Genomic DNA, 17,050 nt, shown 5'->3' on the forward strand with positions numbered 1-17,050 from the left:
ACTTTGGGGCAAATTCAATAACCTCCGAAAATTCGCCAGCGGCGGCTTTGCTCACAGCGCAACACTTTGCAAGGTGTAGATTCAACAGGACAACGCTAGTGATGGGCGAATTTGCGCCGTTTCGCTTCGCCGAAAAATTTGCGAATTTCGCGAAACGGCGAAAAATTTGCGAAACGGCGCCGGCGTCTTGTTTTTGACGCCGGCGTCCGTTTTTAAAAAAAAAAATTTTTGATGACGGCGAATTTTTACCGCGAATTTTCGCGGGCGTTTCGCGAATTTATTCGCTCGGCGCGAATTCGCGCCTGGCGAATTCGCGCCTGCCGAATAAATTCGCCCATCACTAGACAACGCTAATTCACTGAAATCCGAAGTTGCGTCCAGGGCGCCGAACGCTGGCAAAGTTGCGCTAGCATTACTGCGCCAAGCGAAGCGAAGTTGCGCTAGCGTTGCCTAATTTATATATGGCGGGAAATTAAAGTTCAATGGACGTATATGTTGCAGCAAATACATTACACTACACAAGCCCGGGAAACCTTAATAAAATAAAATAAAGTTGTTATATTGCCCTACACATGAGCCCAGTGTATTGTTTATGTGCCTGAAAAAGGAAAAAACGCTTGAGTTTTTTGGATCTTAGAAAAATGTTCAACAATTTTTTGAGGATAATGGATAATGTTTTTCTGGATAAAGAATCCCACATCTGTATTATGAAATATAAAGCCTTGTGGAGCATATTATGGTGGCGGGTTACACAGAACAACAAACCTTTGGGCATTACCCATAGTATTGCCGCCTTTAATTTATTGTTATATACCCCTTAATACATTTAACTTGGATACAGGTTGCTTTTTAAACTGGCAAATATTGCTAGATATCTAGCTGAAATATGTGTCTTTTTATAAAGGGCCCATAATGCATTATACTATATCTGGTAGAAAGTCTGATGTATATTCTTCTTCTGTCTTGTTGTGCTAATACTACATGAATTCATTATAATGTTTAAATTATTCTTATTATTAGCATGGCATGCAGTATACCCCATGTGTTGAAACATTTGAGATAGTAGGTAATATGTTGTTCAGCCTCAGATTATGCAGTAGCATGGTACAGCTGAGTATTTATAGGAGATCCAGAAGAAAAAGTGTTAATACAAGGGAAAGGTAGAAACAGACGTGAATACCGTTTTCATGAGAATCCTTGCAATTAGTCTTCACGATTGCAATTACAGATTCCATACCTTCTAACATTTCCCTAACTATTACTCCACTGTGGCCTTTTCTTATCATGATTGATCTTCCATGAAGGTCACCAGTGCTGTAACCGACTGTTTTGTTTATTCCACTCAGCTACTGAAATCATTGAAACATGTGACTGAAACAGAAATTGGTTCTAGATTTTTTAGCCCATTTGGTGCAACCTGCCCTGGGAATTGGCCCTGTGTCTTTGAGAAGCCAGATTATACCTTCTTTTATTGTTGAGGTTCAGATGTAACAGGTTCAGTTGTATGATACCCATGGAGACAAAGAACAATAGCTTTTAATATACCCCTATCCTTCTGTCTCTACCTGCTGTGATTTAGTCAGCAGGTTTTTCATAGATCTCTAGGTGAATAGCGATTATTTTGACCACTAATTACAAGAAAGTTACTGGCACTTCCAAAAATACAAGTAGCAGGTCCAAAGTATAAAAGTGCAAAACTCTTTATAAAGGTGTAGATTTAGCTCTAAAATTAAAGCTCACTACAATAAAATTCCATTGATCTCTATTTATTTCTATGGGATTTTTGGATTCATGTTTATCAGTGGGTGAAAGTTCATCTTTTGATAAATTGAGAGTGGTGGAATTTTATTGTGGTGAACTCTAATGCTGCGACTAAATCTGTCCGTAAGTGCACAAGTCCATATTAAGCCATGTGCATTTTTAACTACTTCTATACGTTTATACTTTTGGGAGTGCCTGTCAAATTTCTTATAAATCATGGTTTACCCACTTCCCTTGGTTGAAGGTTTGGGGCTTGGCACATAAGCCAAACTGTTTCTTTTACTTTAAGTTCCTTTTTGGCAAATTAATAATTTTGACCATTGCTGTTTTCCATCTTATTGCACCTCTTTCAGTTAGTCTTAAAGAGAATTGAACCCTAAAAATGAATACAGCTATATAAAATACCATATTTTATATACTGAACTTATTGAACCAGCATAAAGCGTCTACATGTTTCCAGAAGGCATCACTTTGCATATAATTGCTAGCTAAGGGCTTTTTGGCTCCTTTCAGCCTGTCTCACCATAACCAGAATTGGTTCCCCATTTTGCTACTCTCCAAGTCCTACCTCTCAGAAGCCATGTTCCAATATCTTGCACTGATGAGATCTAACAAGATTGAAACAGGCTGTCTGCAAGTTTGGATATATAGCTCTGAACCAGCGGTTTATAGCACAGAGGGACACAAAGGAGTGATTTGCATGTTTCCGCCCATGATGCCTTATAGGAGAATCAAAACTCTCATTTTTGGTATCTAGGCAGTGCTATGTGTATGGCATGAGACAAGTAAATACCTTCTGATTCCAGCTTAGGGCTTTTTGGCTCCTTTCAGCCCTTCTCAGAATTGGTTCCCCGTGTCTATAGTAGTATTGATTTCATCTTTCATATTTGTCACTGGAGTTTCTCATGTTGTTTGAGAAGTGTTAGAAGTGTCTGCGACACAATGCACCTGAGTAAGGGGGTATCCCCCGGAAGCTTGTGCTGTATTTTTTGCTGCAATAAATGGATTGAAAGGCATTGGCCATAGATGTGTTCCTTCCATACAAAGTCACCAGATACTATTTGGTTTGGAAGCAGCCAGGAAGTGTATGTACCCTTGAAAATCAAGTAAGTGGTGTGTGGAGGAATTTTAAATTGAACATGCTACTATAACCCTAATTTGGTTACTGTCTCTTTAAATAGCAATTAACCACTTGCAATCCATGGCCCTGAGTTGGCTTTGCATATGAAAGATACTGGGAACTGATTTACAGTGTCATGCCTTCACCTAGTGGGCACTGAGGATCACATATCAGGGGAATTCCACTAGGAAAATAAAACACACAGTTTGCAGTAAACCAATTTAACTTTATATAAAGTTGAATTCAATAACTATAAATAAAAATCACACAATTACCTCTGCCCCGTGAAACCTTTGTTTACAATTAGACCCCTGGCACAGTCTTTCAATGACACAGTCCCATGCTCCACTCCAGGTGGATAAATGCAGATCAACACAGTTCAGTTCCCTTCCCCCAATGCTCTTAATTACCCAGGTAGCACTACCTGCACCAAGGTACCTGTCCCTTTAGATTTGGTAGCCGCATCCACCTAAAAGGTACACAAGCAAGACCTGTCCTCACACTGTGGACACACCAATATTTCAGCAGGCAACAGCTGAACTGGTTGCAGGATAAGCCTCTCCCCCTGAAAACTCAAAGCTATCCAGCTGAGTACACACATACAGTCTCTCTCTCTCTCTAACTGCAGCTCCTTTAATCACACACACTTTCACTTCTCCACAGATCTGGTTCTGTCTGCAGAAGGGGCTCCCTCTGTAATCCTGTGCATTTGGCTCCAAATCAAGTCACGCCCCATGGTCCGCCCCTCTCTCAGAGATACACTGGGGCTCCCAGACAATTGGATTGCTCTCCAGCCTGTAACTGGGCTGGATGATGCCACAGACAGAAAACAGGGGAAAGACATGTTTGGTGCCCTACACTGCTGAAAAAGCATATTATTATGAAAATTGTTTATTTACATGAATCTGGGTTTTACACATGAGCTGTTTTATGCAATATATTTTTTATAGAGACTTACCTACATTGTTCGGGTGTATTGTTCCCACAGAAATGCATGGTGTGAATTTTGAGCAATGTATTCTAATTATGCTATTAATAACCTTTGAAATCATAGAATTTTACAGATCAACCTACTCTAAGCAACTTATGTCTTTGGTCTTAAGAAACAGTTCAAAAAATACAAAAAAATTCAAATGAACTTACCTGAAAAGTTGACCTACAACATGCATGTATATCTGTTTTTACTAATTTACCTGTCTGTCCATGAAATATCTACTTTTTGCCACCTTTCTATTTTGGCATGTAACATGCAACTAAATTGGTTAGAGGGATGGAAGACTTAAATTATGAGGGTAGACTGTTAAGGTTGGGGTTGTTTTCTCTGGAAAAGAGGCACTTGCAAGGGGACATGATTACACTTTACAAGTACATTAGAGGACATTATAGACAAATATCAGGGGACCTTTTTACCCATAAGAGGATCACCAGAGGCCTTCAAAGAAAAGAACTTTAATTTGAAGCAGCGTCGGTGGTTCTTTACAGTGAGGACAGTGAGGTTGTGGAATGCACTGCTGGGTGATGTTGTGATGGCTGATTCAGTTAATGCTTTTAAGAGTGGCTTGGATGATTTCTTGGACAGACATAATATCAAAGACTATTGTGATACTAAACTCTATAGTTAGTATAGGTATGAGTATATATAATTTATGTGAGGATATGGAGGGTGTGTATGTATGCTGGGTTTTCATTTGGAGGGGTTGAACTTGATGGACTTTTGTCTTTTTTCAACCCAATTTAGCTATGTAACTATGTAACTATGTAACTATCTGCTGTTTCCTTGATGTTTAGATGGTTTGTGAGTTTTATGTATTGGCCTAGTAAAAGATTTGGAACCTCATTGTCTGCCTTTTCTTACAATCTATTACAGCACAATTTGTAAGATGGTCATATTTAGTCCTTGTGATAGATAATTAGACAACCAGTGCACAAAACAGACTCCTACTAACACAAGAGTCACCACAAAGTATAAAGCATGGGGTTGTGTACTGGTAATCAGATTACCTCACAATTACCTCACAGGGACCAAACATGGCGTTGCTTCAATATTCCTGTCTTCATGATTAAAGCAAAAGGCCAAAGTATGCTTGATACAAGTGATTGGCGAAAATTCGCAAAACACATTCAAGTCAATGGGCATCAAGATAATTTTGACGTGGGACAATTTTTGATGCAATCGACAATTTTTATATGCGCGACTATTTTGTCCAAATGCAATGTCAATGGGTGTCCAAATTATTTTGACGCCTGACAGTTTTTATGCACAGTTTTCATGTTCGTCAATTTTTTTGTCACGCACAAGAAAGTTCCTATGGCATTTGGTACATAAATTTGTGATCATGCAGAATGAAGCCTTAATAAACAGTTAAGCTGGCCATACACATAAAGATATGATAGGAGATTTACAATGTGAGAGGCAGTTTGCAAAGTGCATGTTTTTGCACTTTGCTTCCTGCCTGCCCTGCAAGTTAAATGAATTTCCTCAGGCCTCGGCACTCCAAAAATGAGCACAAAGTACTGCATTCATGAGGGGTGGGAGGAGGTTGCAGATAGGCATCTTGCTGTACCCCTTACCCAAGCCCTAACTTGCACATAATTCAGATGCTGGTCTGGCCAACGATCCCCTTGGGTCCCAGTAAAAATGATGTTGCTTGCAGGCCCACATACACAGATTTACTGATATAGTCCATTTTTCGCTGCCAAATTTTTGTCGCAGTTTCGCAAATTTATTCATGGGCAGGGAAATATACCCGCAATTCCATGCCTGCTGAATTTATTCGCCCATCACTACACAAGATCTATTTGTTTACATGGGGGTGTGCTGTACATTGAAGCCAGTGGTTTTAAAATGTTTCCACTTCAAAGCCTCTTTTGTAGTCTCTCATTTAGTCAGGGTCCTCCCCAGATCATAACAAGTTAACAAATATATGAAAATGTCCTATCTGACCTCCTGCTCAATATTTAGAACTACATAGACTAAAAAGGTTGAACTTGATGGGTGTGTCTTTTTTCAACCTAACTTACTATGCTACTGTGTTACCATATTAGCATTCACCCAAATCTCAAATAGAATTAAAGTATGCCCATTTCCACTGTTTTACCACCACACCACACCACAAGGGATACTTTTGTCTCTTAGGTAATAATAGTTACTTTGCTTCAGTTCTGTACCCTACAAACAGCTACTAGTATCATAAATGTCTGCTGCAACTGTACCCGCAGCAAACCTTGTCAGCATGTACATCATTTCTTAGGATTATGTCTATGAGAAGCTTTTGTAGGCTTCTAAAAACCATGATACCTGTGGTAACAGGATCAATCATGTGTTGTAAACAATAGTGATGGGCGAATTTATTTGCAAGGCGCGAATTTGCGGCAAATTCGCCGGCGTAAAAAAAATTGTCGCCGGTGTCAAAAATGAGGCGCTGGCGACGTTATGCAAATTTTTCGCAAAATTCGCAAATTTTTCGGCAAACCAAAACGGTACAAATTCGCCCATCACTGGTAAACAAAGCTAGTGTCAGTTTGCACTACTGTCATATGTCTCTTATGAGTTTAAACTGTATGTAAATGCTATAGCATATGCTTGATGTGGATGTGCTAATTTTGCACAAATGCATACATGTATTCCCATTTCATCTCTAAAAATCAGAAAAAAAGATAATACGAATCAAAATGCATTTTTATATAGTATGATGGATAATCCTTGCACAATGTAGTTTCCTATAAATGTATGTGTGATTACAAACAGTTTTGGAGTTACAGATGCAGCCACTTTGGTTTGTCTGTTTGACACAGAATAACTAAACACAGATATCCCATTTATCTCATTTAACACAGAAAACTGTGACACAACATCCCATCTAATTAAAGCATTCACCATTGTGAACAATGGTGCTTTGGTATGCTAATGAAAAGGTTAAATGCATTAAATGAGTTAAGATAACTTTAGATAACACAGTTTCTTCAATTAACTCTGAGTCATGACGCATTTAACTCACAAATCCAAGTGGCTTCATCTGTATAATAACTTTTTTCCTGGAGTTATATTTATGCCTGTTTTGTTTATGATTATTGTGAGTGTGACCCTGCAGTCTTATCCGCACCCCTTTTGTAAAGATGCTTCATCAGAAGAGGATTGCTGAAGTGTCCAGTGATGCAAAATAAGTTAGAAGGGATGAGCTCAGAGAGTATGGACCACTGAGGTTCCTATTTCCAAATAAACATTTTAAATAAACATTAGTGTGATCCTGTCTTATTTTTTGTCCTTTTTTTTTAAAGCATAACCTTTTCCCATTCTATAATAAATAGGTAATAAGCAGGGCTGGAAAAGGGGTAAGCAGAAGAGGTACATGCTTAGGGTGCAATAATAAAGAAGCACAAGACACATACCTTTTCTTTTACCTACCCCTGGTCCATGCACTTGTTCCCCCACTGCTGCTCATCACCTGTGAGCACTGTCGCTTGTTGCATATGCATACTACCTCCATGCGTCATCACAGCACATACATGCACCTTCGCGCATGTGCCGGGGGGGAGATAACCAGCCAGGTTGCCTAGGGCGCATAGCCCGTCTTGCTTGGCCCAACTCTAGTATTAAGCAGCCATACTATATTTAAATATTTTGGGTCAAATGTCAGTTATTTGGTTTTACAAAGTCTTGTAACTAGCACTAAATCGTATTCTCACTGCTAGATGTATTAATGTGTTAACTTTTTCATACATGTAGGTCTTCAATTATAAAAATGCAGAATCATATAAATGGGTTGCAACTGAAGGAATGACTTTTTAATAGTGATGGGCGAATTTATTCGGCAGGTGCGAATTCGTGGCGAATTTGCGCTATTCGCCGCCAGCAAATAAATTCGTGAAACGCCCCCGAAAATTCGCCCGAATTTTTTTTTAAAAAAAAGTCAAAAACGGCCGCCGGCGTCAAAAAACGGGCGCCGGCACCGTTTTGCGAATCTTCCGGCGAAGCGAAACAGCGCAAATTCGCCCATCACTACTTTTGAAATTTTATAAAGGGACGATTGGTCTTATAAGCAGCAGGGGTAGCACATTGTGATACATAACTTCTGATATAACAGGAGAAAAAGTCAATAATTATGACCAATTAGCATTTCCATGAAAATAATTCCCCAAGTAAAGGAAGCTGATTGTAGTGTAAATGACCAACCCACATGCAAAGAAAAGAACCTTGATAAAAAGAACATGACATAAAATAATACATGTGACTTAAAGGGGCAATTTACCTTTGCACTGATCACAGTTGTTCAAGAGACACAAGAACTCAGATCTTTGAATCTTTGCTTTGTGGCATAATCACTAATCCTTTGTGTCTATAAAGGCTTTTACATATAACAAGATGAGAACAGTGCCTAGAGGTTCTTACGTTTGCTAAGAAAAATTAAACAAGTTATTTTAAAAATTGCAAATGAATTCATTTATACATTATGTATGTACTGATTTAAAAAATATGGCACAAATTGTTATTCAATGTGTTCTCAACCTATAAATAGTAAATCATAATAGCAAGTTTACATCTTTGTGTCGTATTGCTCTAAATTTTATACATTATGCTACAGCTGCATCACCATAGGGTTCACATACATTTATATATACAATAGCAAAAATCAAGGATTATTTTGTTTGAAATTCATTTTGTGCAGCACAAATGTTAATGGAATGCAATACTATAGTAAAAGGTGAGATGGAAAGCAAACAATAGCACAGTGCTATATTGAGATGACCTCAATAAGGAAGGCAATGAGAGTACACATTGAACATAGTGGGCTGGTAACAGAAATATGATTTTATACATTATAAAAATGAATAGGTAGGGAAGAGTATTACACACAGTGCACATGTATAAAACCATAGCCATTCAATGAACATACTAAATTAAAAAAGACAAGGAAATTTGCATGAATAGGTGATTATATTTTTATGTCAATGCCAGTAAACGGTGTTTAGCACCCAATTTGTTGGATGAAAAGAAAGTTGAGATGTACAACCTTTGCTCTGGTAAGAGTTGCTTCTGGTTGCATGTTCCTTCTTTATGTGGTGAGCAGCTAACAGTCTAAGAGATAATTTTAACAGTCTATACCCTGAAAGATACATATTAAATAAAAAATTATAAAAGCAGCACCCCTACTAAAACCATAGTTGGTGAAAGTACTGTATCAATATCACATCTAGTTTTCATCCTGGGATAACCCTAGTTCAATGTAGTCAAGAACGGACCTTGGTAAGTATTGACACCAAAGTAACGTTTTTTTGTTTTTTTACTGTACATTGAGCAAGTTTCAGCCCAAATAAAAGCAACTAGGTTGTTCAGCAGAAAATAAAAATCGAATAAACTTCATTATTAAATTCGATTTCTAAAATTAATTTTAGATTTTATGTTTAAATTCAAATAATGTCAAAAATGTACCAAACTTGAATGTATGCATATTTATGGAAAAAGACAAATATAAAACTCGATCAAATAAAAAATGGAAAAAAAATCAGATACAGTGAACTTGTATACTACGCATCATTTCACTGGGTCTACAAACACTCAAACTTTCAATAATATATAATTCCCAGAATTCTATGGGAATATGTCAAATGCTGAACTTTTAAATTCAAGTTTCTTTTTTTTCAATTAATTAAAAAATCTGTAAAATTTTAGTTTGGGCGCTCTAATACAAATTCTTGAGTTTAGGGGGCAGATTTATCAATGATCGAATTTCGAGGGTTGAAAAACCCTCGAATTCGACCCTCAAAGTAAAATCCTTCGAGTTCGAATATCGAATTCGAAGCATTTCAGTGCAAAAGGTTCGATCAAACGATCAAATAAAAATCGTTCGATCGAAAGATGAAGTCCATCAAATCGAACGATTCGAACGATTTTAATAGATCGATCTAATGATTTTTATTCGATCATAAAAAGTGCCCAAAACTTCGATTACCGAATGCTCAAATGGTCAAACAATTTTTACTTCGAATCGTTCGAAATCGATCGAATTTGACCAATTCGATGGTTGAAGTACCCAAAAAATGACTTCGAAATTCGAATATTTTTGGATTCAAACTATTCACTCGAGCTTAGTAAATCTGCCCCTAAGTGTGCAAAAAAACCTCTGAAATAGCGATAATAAATTTAACTTTTGATGATGTTTGGTCAGTTATCCATATAAATCAGATAACATTCTGTTATGTGTTGGAAATGAATCATTTAGAAAACCATATCAAATACACAATGAAAATCAGTTGAAAATTTGATTAGAATAGGTCCTTCTATAATGAACTACAAGTTAACATTAAGGTAAAAAAAAAACATTATTCAAAAAAGTCAGAATTACAGAAAGACATCTCCGGTATAAACCATTCCATTTTAAGCAAATAATTATTGTTATTTTTTTTTAATTACTTCCTTTTTCTCAGTAATAATTAAACAGTACCTTGTACTTGACAGCAAGTAAGCTGCATAAATTCATATTTGTAGCAAAACAATCCTGTTGGGATCGTAAGGTATGGAGATACTCCTTTGCACTCTGACTGCATAATTGTTCATCATCCCTGATGATTCCCAAGACCATTCCAGAAAGACCATTATCATTTTAGGTTTAGTTTACAGCAAACCAATGGTTATGGATCCCTTGATAGATATGAAAGCAAAAATGTTGTGTTTGATCAAGGGATCTATTATTAGAACAGGGTATGACCTGAAGGAGTTTACTACTTATTTAGCAACCACTAGTCGAAACTTGCTCTGTGTATTAACAATATTGTCCCATACTCAAAATTTGTGAGCACACTTCCCCTGGGTGTAAGAGGTAATTCATGTTCTTCCCATAGGGGATAATTGGGGATAATTAAGAGACCCCTGTAAGAGAAATTGTTAACCTGGTAAAAAGTTTATTTGGCCCAAGAAAAAAAAGTCTTGGGTGAGTTCCCTTTAAGACCGATCTGTATTTCCATATGAAGTAATGCTCACATGTCCAAATTATTGCTAACATCATGTTAAATTAAACACCATGGGTCCTGTTTAATTGATATATAATTACGCCAATAACTGTAACAAGAAACCTCCAAGCATTATATTTCTTCCAATTTAGTCTTTCAAAGAATGTTCAACGACATTTATGGTGCAATCTATTGCTCAATATGAAAACGTTTGAAATGGTAAATACGGTCATAATTTTTCTTAAGAAAGACAGCAATAGGAAAATAAGGTACATTTAAAAAGGAGATCCAACTGAAATAATGACACACAGTTTGTGGAGAGTGAATATTTACTGCTGCTGTTTTGCTAAACCACATACAATTCTCACAGAATATTCAAGAGACAATGAATTTTATAAAAAGAATCTTTGGATTGGCACATATGACAGGTCTTCTGAACACAGGCTCTGTTTTGTTTGAGATTTGTACAATGGTTTTCCTTAGCTGTACTTACAACTCATACAATACATTTCTATAGCACACATTCTAACAGACAATGTTGATTATCCCTTTTCTCTAAAAAAATTAGATTTACTAAATATCAAATTGGGCAATACAGAGGGATGTTTAGCAATTACTAAAGTGTTTAACATATTGTCCAATAAATATTCTGTTTAAGCCTGCCTTTTCCTTCCATGTGTGCTGCATTATTGAACCTCGTTCTTCGGGATAACATTGTGCCTATGTTCCTGTGCTTTGTTATCCTGAGCCCTGGTTTCTGTCAAGGGGCCTATCAGCTCCCAGCTGGAGTAGTAGGGACCAAGGAGGAAGTTTAGGGTTAAAGTCCAAGTTCGCAGTACAAATAGGGGTCAGGCATAATCGTAGTCAATATCCAGGCAGAAGTTCAATAGGCAGGCAGATTAGTAGCAAAGTCGAGATTCAGGCAGGATCAGAAGTCCAGGAATCAGTTTAACAAGAATTATAAAGCACCCAGGAATGTTCCAAACAAAACCTATAATTGGGCATTGAACCTGTGACCTGGAAGAGCTTTTATCTTCAGATTTCGCCCCCAGGCACATGACTAACTTTTTTTATAATGATAATTATCACTCATAAAAATGCAACATATTAAATCTGCCTGAAAATCTAAGAGGGGATGGGCATGGTCGGGCTGATCCATGCCTTACAGGTGCCAAATTGGTTGTTACCAATAAACAGTTTGCTATCTTCAGCATAGTCCTTCACTATTCTAAAATGGATTGGGTTTTTTATTTTACAAATCGATTCATTAATTTTCCAAAATATATATCAAAGACATCGGCAGTGATTATTGCTTAAATGCTCCCTATCTGACATTTTTTATTTTCCTTTTTGGTTAGTGCTTCTACCATATGAGATAGCATGCCTAATATTTAGCAAATTCAAATGAATTAAAACTAGGGGGAGAGGTTTAATAGTTTATGTGCCACATAGATATTTTTGCAATGATATGTCACCCACACAACTTAATTTAAGAAGTGTAAGAAAAGGTGTGAGAAAAGCAGCAATAAAAGCCTACATTTTGCATGAAAACAAGCCGCAAAAAAGGCCATTGACGTCAATGTATTTTCCATGGTTTCTGACAATTTTTTATCAAAGCAAAACAGGACACATTTGCTCATCACTTGTTAGGATTAAACCCCAACTATACTAGCACCTTCCCACAAAAATAGGCAAAGTGTAGGACAATGCCCACTTAATTTTCCTGCAGAAGCCTTTTTGTATAGGGGAGGTCTTTTTAGTAAAGGTAAAATTTTTGTGGTTTTAAAGCATTTTGAAACCACAAATAAACTCCTATTCTGTTAAATCACGAATGCCATGAAAATTGTTAAAAGATCAGATTATAAAAAATATGAATTTAAAAAAGAGCTGAATGCTGTAGAAAAACACCAATATCTCTAAAATCTCAAATGGGTAATTACTAGTGAAAAAAAAATCCATAAACCACTAAAAGTCTAAATGGTTAAAAAGAAGATCCAAGATGATCAGCGCTGCTCCCATTGACATCTATAGGAAGTCCTCAATTAGTTTAACTCAAAAGTTTTGTGTTTGAATTTACTCAAACGTTTTGTATTTGAATTGTTTGTGTTTTTCCCTGTACACTTATAATCTTGAATGTTTAGAGCTTTAGGTAAATAAAAAAAAAAAATTTTTATAAAAAAAAACACTATTAGTGGGAAAAAAAGATATCCGAATTTTAGTCAATCACCCCTTAGTTTTACTGTAGGAAACTTTGTGCCCCAACTTCCACAAAAGATAATTTCCCAGCATTCCCTGCATATTTTGCAGGCGCTACAGTTTAGCTTTGCAAAGCTGAATGTCAGATGTTTCTCTGCCTTGCATAGGAGCAAGAGTTCATATTTTGTTTTTCATTTTTCACCTGGAGATGTCTTCAAATAGATTTTGCCATCCTTTGGATGAACTGCATGTTTTTAGCTATAGTCATAAGCTTTAAACATAAACTTGATGCCCCATCTCGATGACGAAATGTGGGCAAAGGCAATAGAAGGTATTTATGAGCACTTAACCTCCACCAGAGACAAAATGGTGCAATACAGGGTTATACATAGGACATATATTACCCCTACAAATGCCAATCGTCAGATGCTGGATTTTTCCACTTATTGTGGGAATGCCCAATTGTACATAGTTACTGGATGGAATTTGTTAAGTATCTTAACGAGTTAGTCTAACTACCTGGAATAATAGCTCCAGAAGTGTGTTTACTGGGCCTGGTGGATGATCTGGTCCCCATGAACAAAACCAGAACCCTACTAAAAATGCTATACTTTTACACCAAAAAACATGTTGCTATGAGATGGATGAGCCCCCAACCACCAACACTTTAGAATTGGGTGCAGTTAATAAATAGCAAACTACCTGTTATCAAACTAACCTTGGCCCTCAAAAGTTTGAGAAGGTTTGTGATCCTTGGCTGGAGGTCAATCTAGAAGCAGTTCACTAAACCTGGCAGCACCAAATATTGAACTAGATGCCAATCCCTGTTGATCCTCCCATTGACTCTCTTTAATATGCCACAATTTGTTTACTGCTCCTGGCAAATTACTGTAATATGGTGTAATATAAAACCTTAATTGCATGCGGCCATAGCAATGCATGTTTATGTGTATGTTTTGTTGTGTTTGAAAAACAAAAATAAAAACCTTTTAAAAAAAAAAAAATAAACTTGATAAACGTGTGACTAAACTATTTTTCTTATATTCAAACTGTATATATTATGTGTATCAACATTCTCGTCTTCATATAATTAATTTGTCTCCATCTTAAGAATGCAATTAACTTCTGGTTCAACTTTTCTGGAAAGCGTTATTTTGTCGGCTCAAATGCATTTTTAAATGCGTTTTTTCTGCACAGGCATTATGTTCTTCCACACGCTTCCCTAAATTCAGTCTGATTCTATGGGTTATAATCCTGTAGAAGAGTCTATAATCGTTTGGCCATGAAATGAAGCAGTAACATACAGATGATATTAGGCTAAAAAAAATTCTATACTAAAATGTACCCTTTAAATAGTCTTACCATGTGTATTTTTTGAAAGAATATTTGGAAGATCCTATAGTCTTGTGAATACGACTTCAGTTTAGATATTTATACACATCAGGGATACATTTGCTGCAGTACATTTCTACAAATAAATCACTAGAAAACTAAATAAAGCAAATACAGCAGTTTGTAGCTATGCACCCTGGGGATAAAGCCTTTAATTTCTTTTTTGCTATACAATATTACAGCTCCTTCTGAAATGTATTAATGTATATTTTGCAATTCATTTCTATTCTGATCTGGAAAATACCGTGCGCAAATTCCACAGCAAACATTAAGGCACATCATTTATCTTTTTCATTTATTTCTCATGTAAAATAATTTAACAAAGGGCTAGATTTCTTTTATTTATTTATTTGGCTTAACCAGTAAAAATCCTCTATATCAATTTGGTGGCTGAGCACCTTGCAATCTAGTATCCATAAGAGAACAATAGGGTGCAGAACAATTCTGCTTGATTTTCTATTGCAGTCATTTTAGCAGGGACAGGGAATATTTTACACAACTCCGACGGTGAAGGCTGCATGCATTCGCCAGTTTTAAATTGTAGTCGAAAATGAAAAAAAAAATAATAGCATTTTGATGTATTCCAGTTAGGGTTTTTCCATTAGGAGAAAAGGTGATATGTTCCAGCCATTTGTCAGGAATAGAAGAAATGAAGAAAATGTTGACAATTTCATTACATTCTGGTGATGGCAGTGATCTGAAGTTGCCTATTATAAGATAGAGGGAAAAAAATCATAGCAATTATTAGTTAGGAGCCTTTGAGTTTTCGCTCTATTAATGTATGCGGCAACTGTTAAGCAGTTAGAACCCAGTAAGCTGCAGGGATTTTTTTAATATATATTTTGGGGAATAGATGTGTAGATTTGTTCTGATCCTGACATTGTCAAATCCAGCCGCACACAGCTCACCTCTACCTCTGTGGGAAAAGCTACTTTAAGTGATTAGTGATTTATTTTGGTATAGGAGAACCAGTCGTTGGAGTCATCAGACAAGTGCAGCCGCTATCCTATAAACTAGCCATTTGTTTTTAAACTATAAAGCACTAAAACTTAAATGTGGTGTCGTCACATGTATTTTTGATTTGGAATAGCATTTTATGTTCAGGCCCTGGTATGTGTAACACAGCAGTGCTATACAGCAGAATATTTGAGCAAATAGCTATGCGCACGGTGATTGGCATTCACTAGCAAGCTCTAGTCCACAAACTGCACTTTATGATGGCAGATTAATCATGGTGCTGAGTTCCATATTTACAGTAGGTAGCAGAGGATACAAAATTAATGGGATTTTCATTAGCATTCAGCTGTTCTATGAGCACATTTTCAGGATAATTCCCAGGGGTGAACATCTTGCATTCTAGAGTGCTTTTAACAAGCTAGATTTTTCACAGCATGACAACTATTAAGCTTTACAGAGAGCAAATTTTTTGTTCAAAGACCCATCATACATATTCTATATTTCAATAAGTGTCATTTATAAATTGCTAAGTATATTCTGTAGAGCCGGATAAGTGGGGGGGGGCATAAACAGTCAGATATACATACATGAATAAATATCTAGTTTGAAAAGCCATCCCAAATTCTATCATTTAATGGAACAGTATACCAAATTTAGATTTTACTTCTTTATTTTCCATATAAATGTTTGCTAAAGATAAGGAGTAATATTTATCTTTATGTTGTATATATTATTTTTACTGGAATCTGCCGTACTACCCAGATCTCATCTATCTCATCTCATCTATTAAGTCTTGCTTAATTTTAATGGGTGACAACCCAGGCAAAGGGCTGATCTTGTTATGGCTACATGCAGCATTTACAGACTCTATAGCTCAACTGTAAAATGCAGGTTAAAGTGGGCTTTAAGGACTACATTGTGAACTTTTATAATCCAGAATGGATATTCTATAAGAACTAAAAAGTGTAATTTAATTAATCACTAAAGTGCAATGTACGGTGCCAGTCCAGGGAGGACCAGAGGGAGGTGAATGAACATAAAGAAGCATTTTTTATTTTACACCGCCTATCTATATTTTATTTTTATACTGAACAATTACTTTAATATTTGTTACTGACTGCTTGCCATAACCCTCATTCATTTTTGGAAATCAAACTCATCACCAATTCTCCACCCAAGACAGACATGGGGAGGAGACAAGGAGTATAATAGAAATACGATACTGGACATATCTGTTGTAATACCTTTAAATAACCTAGGGAAGCCTTCTAACAGAAACTAAACTACCAAAGTATATATTAATATTTTAAATGTTTGCTATTAGCAAATTACAAAGGAGCAAGGCTTTAAGGTACAGAAGAGCGAAATGTGGAACAATTAATTGTCTGTTGGTTTACAGTAAACAGTATTGATTGACACACAACTGATGTAGGATCAGTAAGGGTATATTATTAGACTGGCAAATTAAAATCCTTCGTCTTCGAATATCGAAGTCGAAGGATTTTGCGCAATTCGTTCGATCGAACGATTTGAAGGATTTTAATCCATCGATTGAAGGATTATCCTTCGATCAGAAAAAACTTGGAAAGCCTATGGGGACCTTCCCCATAGGCTAACATTGGCCTCGGTAGGTTTTAGGTGGCGTACTGGGTGGTCGAAGAAATTTTTTAAAGAGAC

The sequence above is a fragment of the Xenopus laevis genome, chromosome 6S (assembly GCF_017654675.1).
Source record: "Xenopus laevis strain J_2021 chromosome 6S, Xenopus_laevis_v10.1, whole genome shotgun sequence".
NCBI classification, from domain to species: Eukaryota; Metazoa; Chordata; class Amphibia; order Anura; family Pipidae; genus Xenopus; species Xenopus laevis.